The sequence below is a fragment of the Mandrillus leucophaeus genome, unplaced genomic scaffold (assembly GCF_000951045.1).
Source record: "Mandrillus leucophaeus isolate KB7577 unplaced genomic scaffold, Mleu.le_1.0 Scaffold19, whole genome shotgun sequence".
In the NCBI taxonomy this organism is placed as follows: Eukaryota; Metazoa; Chordata; class Mammalia; order Primates; family Cercopithecidae; genus Mandrillus; species Mandrillus leucophaeus.
Genome location: NW_012101920.1, coordinates 4,830,944 through 4,837,400, shown reverse-complemented (window position 1 = coordinate 4,837,400; position 6,457 = coordinate 4,830,944). Strand labels below are relative to the sequence as shown.

Genomic DNA, 6,457 nt, shown 5'->3' with positions numbered 1-6,457 from the left:
TGACCGTTGGGTTATATCATGCCAACTACCGTGGGAAAACACTTCTTTTCTTTACCTTAATTCTGTAATTTTTTAAAAAAATTTAATCATCCTAAGATGTTTTTATTTCTTAATAATATCAGGTCCCATTTTGTCTTATAACAAATACACTCATTGTATGCCTATGTATGATATTGTTATTGAAAAATGATAGAAAAAATTGCCTCTCAGAGAGAGACGATGTTGAAATTCTGAACATACTTCTAACTCTGTCTGGTTTTTCACAGTCCTGTCAGTGTCATTTCCAAAATCACATATGAACACATCCCTTTGGAGTTTGCCCACCACCAGGAATGGCATCAGCATCTTTCCAAACCTGAAGACTCATAATTAGGACCAACTATAGGCCTCTCCAGCATTGACCACCCCTTTACCTGAAGACCTTCACCATATTTGCCGCTTTCCATTTTTAGACATTCCCAGTGTGCTCTCATCTCAGATGGACACTTCCCACATGCTCTTCATTGCACCCAACAACAAAGCTTCCGGGACACTGTCCCCCAGCCCAGCACCTCTGCCTTCCATACTTTCACCTGCAGAGAACTTGCCCTCATGCCCTCATGGACATTATGTCTGTGAATGTACTCCCTCCCTCTGTCCATTCTGAAACTATACCAGTGCCTCTTTCTCTGCCTGGAATGATTTATTCCCCATTTCCTGCTGACAGTGGATATACTTCACCGCTGTCAGGTCTGAGTCTTCCTTCTCTCTCCCAGCTGTGACCACACAGACTGGGATCAGTCCTCTACTGAGCAGTCCATCAACAGCTAAGTTGATGTTCTCAATCTGCAGCCTACTGATAACCTAGATTAGAATCATCCAAAATGTTTATTTTTAAAATGTAAATTCTTGAGCCCTATATTACACATCCCGAATCAGATTATGGGAATGAAAGCCCAGAATCTGGCATTTAGCATATTGCAGAAGTGTTTGATGTATTCTAAAATTGGGAAACATTTTCCTATTAGATTTTGAAAGATGATTTATAATTTCTGGATCTCTAGAGAAAATTAAACAGGGGCAAACAAATTTGCATATATACACACATATATACACATGCACATATGTGTGTATACATATACTACAGAGTTGATGTAAAAAATAAACAGGAAATAAAAAAGTAATAAAGCATATTTTATGTTTTATTTAACACATATTTATTAAGTATCTCTTATTCTCTAAAGTGGACACTGTTCTATGTACTAGGAATGGAAAGGTGAGCAAAACAGACAACAATCTCTGCTTTTTGGAACTTAATTGCCAGGCAATCAACCAATCAGTCAATTTCAGTAAGTATTTATGGTGTACTTGAAAAGTAATAAATACTATTTAGAAAAGCAAAATGGGAAAAGGAATGGGCAGTTCCCATGTTAGGAATGGGGCTACAAGTTTAAGTGTGGTAATCTGAGAGTCTTTCTTTTCCTTTCCTTCTCCCTTCCCTACCCCTCCATCTCCTTCTTCTTCTTCCTTTCCTTTCTCTCTTAATTTGTAAACTCTTGCTTTAGAAGTGAGAAACTTGGCTCTTATTATCTACAATCTATTTCTTATTTATTTAATCGTAGTACATACATAAGAGTATTTCTGAATTGCTTACTCATACTTTTGTGAGAAACAGATTTACAAACTAAAGCCCAGCATGTTTCAACATTTCTTTTTGCCTTTAGCCTTATGATAGCCAGTCACAGTTCTGTTTTCTAAAGTTACTTCCGTGAGTTATTTTCTTCCTCATCCCCTTCAATGAGGTGACATTATTCATTGGTCAGACAGTTACCTCATGTATTCCTATTTGCATTCTGTGCTGGGTTCCTTTCACTTCCTGTTGGTTTTTCTTGTATGTTTGGTTCCATATTTTTTTTTGCTTATATGTTTATTTATTATTATTATTTTTCATTATCAAGATTCTAGGAGTCAAAACAATACCATAAGGTATACTTAGAGAAGTGTCTCCTCTCCATATTCCTGCTACCCTCTTCTCATTCTCCTTTCCAGCATTTTCCCACCCATCCCACGGAGATAACCAATCTATAATTTCTTGTTTATCCAGCCTGCATTTCTTTTGCACACATGAGCAGGTGAACGCATATTTTCTTAGAGTCTATTTTTTTTCTACATGAAGGAGAATATAGTGTAGATAATTTTCTGAATTTTGCTACTTTCACCTGACACTATATACTGGAAATTACTCCAAGCCAGTTTGTAGAACTCTGCCTTATTCTTCTTACGGCTGCACAATACTCCACTTTGCGGATATGCCACTGTTTATTCAAGTCCTCTCCTATGTATGGGCATTTGGGTTGTTTCCAAATGTTTGCACTATGAACAAAACTGCCATGAATAACCCAGTGTATATGTGTTTTCATATTGCTGGGAATGTACCTTCAGGGTAGATTCCTAGAAGGGGAACTGCAGTGCAAAAGTCGTAGGTATGTGGAGTTTTGTTAGATTTTGCCAAATTCCTCTCTTGAGGGGTTGCACCACTAGGCATTCCCATCAGCAAAGTGTGGCAATTCCGGTCTCCCCATAGCCTCAACAACAGAGTGTATTGACGCACAGTTTAATTTTTGCCAGTCTGATAGGTGATAAATTGCATGTCAGTATTTTTATTTTCATTTCTCAAACTATGACTGATTGGTCCTTCATATGTTTCAAGAACATTTTTGCATCTGTATGTGTTTCTGTAATTGTTCCTGTCGTCCCTCATTTAAAAAAAATCAGATTTTTTTCTCTTTGCGCCTCAAATTTTAAGGATTATTCATATATACATATAAAATGCCTATATTAGTGTTTTGGTGGTAGCATATGTTGTATATGTTTTCTCCCGGTTTTCAGTTGTCCTTTGACTTCATTTTTGTTTTGTTTGCTTTTTCATGTAGTTATTTTTTCATTAGTTAAGTGTATTCATCTTTTCCTGTATTGCATCAGGATAGGCAGTCATAATTACAAAGCCTTTCTCTGCACAATGGTTAAAGTGGAGTTTGCCTATGTTTTCTTCTAGTACTTGTATAGTCTCACTTAAAAAAATTTGGATGTTATTTGGAGTCTATTCTTGTATATAGTGTAAAATATGGACCTAATTTTACTTTTTTTCAAGTGGCTATCCAGTTGCCCCAACACCATTTATTAAAATTTTCTTCTTTACCTCAATGCTTTGAGATGCTACCTTTATTATATAATAAATTTGCATGGGTACTTGGGACTATCTGTGGGTCTTCTCTTCTATTCCACTGGTCTATTCATGTACCTGAACCATGTTGATTTAAGTATAGTGGCTTTATAGTGTGTTTTAATGTCTTCTAGGGCTACTCCACCTACAGCCCTACTCTAGGGCTACTCTCTTTCAGAAAAGACAGAACACCTTTCTTTCCTGTTTTTTTTTTTTTTTTGGTGGTTATTCATAATATTTGTTTTCCCATATGGACTTCAGTATCAATTTGTTTAACTCTGTAAAATAACTCACAAATGAGTAACTTAGGAAAAAGTTTAGAAGAAAATAAAGAAGGACAGAAAAAAATGGAGGATAAAGACAGGGAAGCCTTCCTCCTCAAGATTCTTATAACCCAGCTAGGAACACATCTCATCTCCTAGTATAGACTCATGATTGGACACCTACTCTATGCCTCCCTACGCTACACCAGGCACTGAAAATAGAGCAGTAAAATGAACACAGAGGGCGTTCCTCACCCTGAAGAAGTGGGCACAAGTCTTGGCTTTATTAAGCACAATTTGAAAATGGTTTACAGGCTTTTTTCTTTTTGCTAAACATTCCCAGGAGAGAAAATAGAGAATTTTGAAATAATGTCATAAATTTCAAAATGGATCTCCACATCTGCAGCTTGTCAAGTCATGCATCTCTAAGTCTGTCTTGACATCTTCCTCTTTCACTGCCAACACCTGATCAATCACTCTCATCTGTATATTTCATTTTTGTAATATCTTCAGTCCACCCACCTCTTTCCAGCTCACTGTCACTCTTCCAGACCAGGTCTCCAGGCCAACACAATATTTTATCTGAATAACTGCACGTATGTCCTAAGTTACCTCTCTCCCTTCCTCTTCCTGTCTCCCCTCATCCAGAGTAATCTTGACAATCCTGAGTCAGATTCTGTCTCTCACTAGCTTTACACTCTTCAATGGCTTCTGACTGTTCTTGGGCGAATGTTCAAACTCTTTATCATGCTTTACAAGGCTCTGCGTTATCTGCTTCTGCCCACCTCGTGTCGCCACTCCCCTTGTCACTATGCAAATGCCACTCTGGCTTCCCTCTGATTTCTAGAAAGAACCTGCTTCTTTCTGTGGGTTATTCCCATGCCTGTAACCTCCTCTGAGTTCTACCCATTCTGCCTGGTAAACTCTTACCGATCCCCTCATCCAGATTTAAACATTCCGCCTTGGAGGAAGACTTCTCTGTGTTCCTATCCTTCATTTAGTTTTGTTACTCCTCATATTCATTGAACTGTGCACTTCTTGAGATCACTTAAAAACAACTCTAACATGCATTAATTGAAGGAAGAAAGGAAGGAACAAAGAAACAATTGAACTGAAAACTGAAAATTTCCAACATTTGAGCAGTACAATGTCATCAGTGTTTTGGGTGATAGTGTTGACGGGGTAGTTGCTGTGGAAAATTGAATAAAGTTTACTTACTTGCAGATAGACTCATTTAGATTTATGAATTTAAAATGTATACCTTTTTGTACTGCCTTCTATAATTACTGCGGTTTGGATTACAACTTGCCATTTGAGGTTTTTATTTCAAGCACTCAAATAACAAAAGGCGACCATTTCTTACATTATCTCCAACACTGCCAGGTGTTCTTCCATCATCAAATTGTTAAAGAAAACACACAAAACATATGGTTTCCATTGCTCCCTGCATAATCTGGAGCTATAGAAATGCAGGATGCTCACACTCTCAGCAGAAAGGAGTGAGCATGAAATATTCATAAGCTTGATGTTTGTGATTATTAAGTAAAGGCCAATTCTGGTGAGTTTGTCATTTTTAAAAAAATATGTAGTTATTTATTAAGTAGCTAAATATTTGCTATATGATAGTTCTCATTATAATACTAGCTGAGACAGATTCCCTAAGAGGTATATGGAAGACTCTTGAAAATAAAGGACAGAAAAGCCTTATGAAATACAGACGCACTCAGGAATCAGTACAACTAATACATATCATCTTTAAGGTTTTAAAAAGGTACCCGTCATAATATTCATTTTAACTTCCAGTAAAAAAGTAGGGCATGAGGCTTTGGGATTTGGAGACACTCAGATGTGAGCTAAGTCTTCCTCTGTCACTTACTACTTCTTGTGATATTGGGCAAGTTACTAAACTTTGCTTAGCGTCAATTTTCTTTTTCTCATCTGCAAAGTGGTAGCAGTAATTGCATGAGGCTCGTAGGATGGTTGCCAACAGTATTGAGGTAGTGAAATGCCAAGTAGTTATCTCAGTGTTTCCCACATAATACATGTTTGATATTTTGTTTTTATTGATTATGGTATGTAATATTTTCTCTTGAAATTTGGCATTAGTTCTACACAAATGGAAACCAAGTTGGGAAAGTCCTGGGTCAAACACCTGCTAAGGTCAGAACTAGCGGAAAGAGTATGTAGATTTAGACCCCCAAGAGCAGAAGTTCAGAGATGGCTCTGTTACATCTTTCCTTTGAAACTTTGGGTAAGTCACTGGATCTCATACCCCTGATCTGTAAAATGAGGATAATGGTTGCTTTAATTGCATAAAGTTGATGAGATTTTATAAATCAACATATTTTATGCATTGTGATAATATTATTAAATGTCAGCTTTTCTATTTAATTCTTTCATTTAACAAATATTTAGTGAGCACTTGCACTTTGATAGGGCCATTTTGATTTGACTGCAAGAATAGAGATGCATTATATGTCTTGTTTCAGTAAGTCCCATCCATATCTCCCTACTAGTAAGAAGAAAATAAGCTTTTGGTGTTTAAAAGCCTATAAATCTACTACTATAAATTGATTAGTTGATGTAACAAATGTGTGCAGTTAATATGGGTTCAAAAACGTGGTGAAGTATTCAAAAATTGAAACATTGCTCACAATGGCAAACTGTAGGAAAAAGTCTAAGACATCACTAACAGTGAACAAAATAAATCAATGATACATCCATGCAAAGGAGTATTATGCAGCTCTTGAAAAGAATAAGGCGTACCTGCGTGAGAGGTGTCATTTTCATACTGCAAGGTTATGCCGCAGAGTTGTATGGAGCAGGGTCTAGACTGCTTGAATTTGAATCACACTTCACTGCCTTCTGTGTAAATTTGTTCAAGTCACTTTCTGCATTATACTACCCTTTCCCTGTGTCTCCAACTGCTTGATACTTGGACCTCTTCCAAAAGATGTAGGGATCATCTGAAAATAATTTAGAAAAGTGCCAG

At 36.9% G+C, this 6,457-nt stretch overlaps 1 long non-coding RNA gene across 1 annotated transcript in view; it reads right to left on the bottom strand.

Moving 5' to 3' along the window:
• Positions 1-5,506: 5,506 nt before the first annotated feature.
• LOC105538305 overlaps positions 5,507-6,457 on the bottom strand; it is a 6,911-nt gene continuing 5,960 nt past the window's right edge. Inside the window, exons 2-3 of the long non-coding RNA XR_001005878.1 lie at positions 6,232-6,431; positions 5,507-5,744 (exon numbers count right to left, since the gene is read on the bottom strand). This is a non-coding gene — a long non-coding RNA (uncharacterized LOC105538305). The remainder of the gene's footprint in view (positions 5,745-6,231; positions 6,432-6,457) is intronic.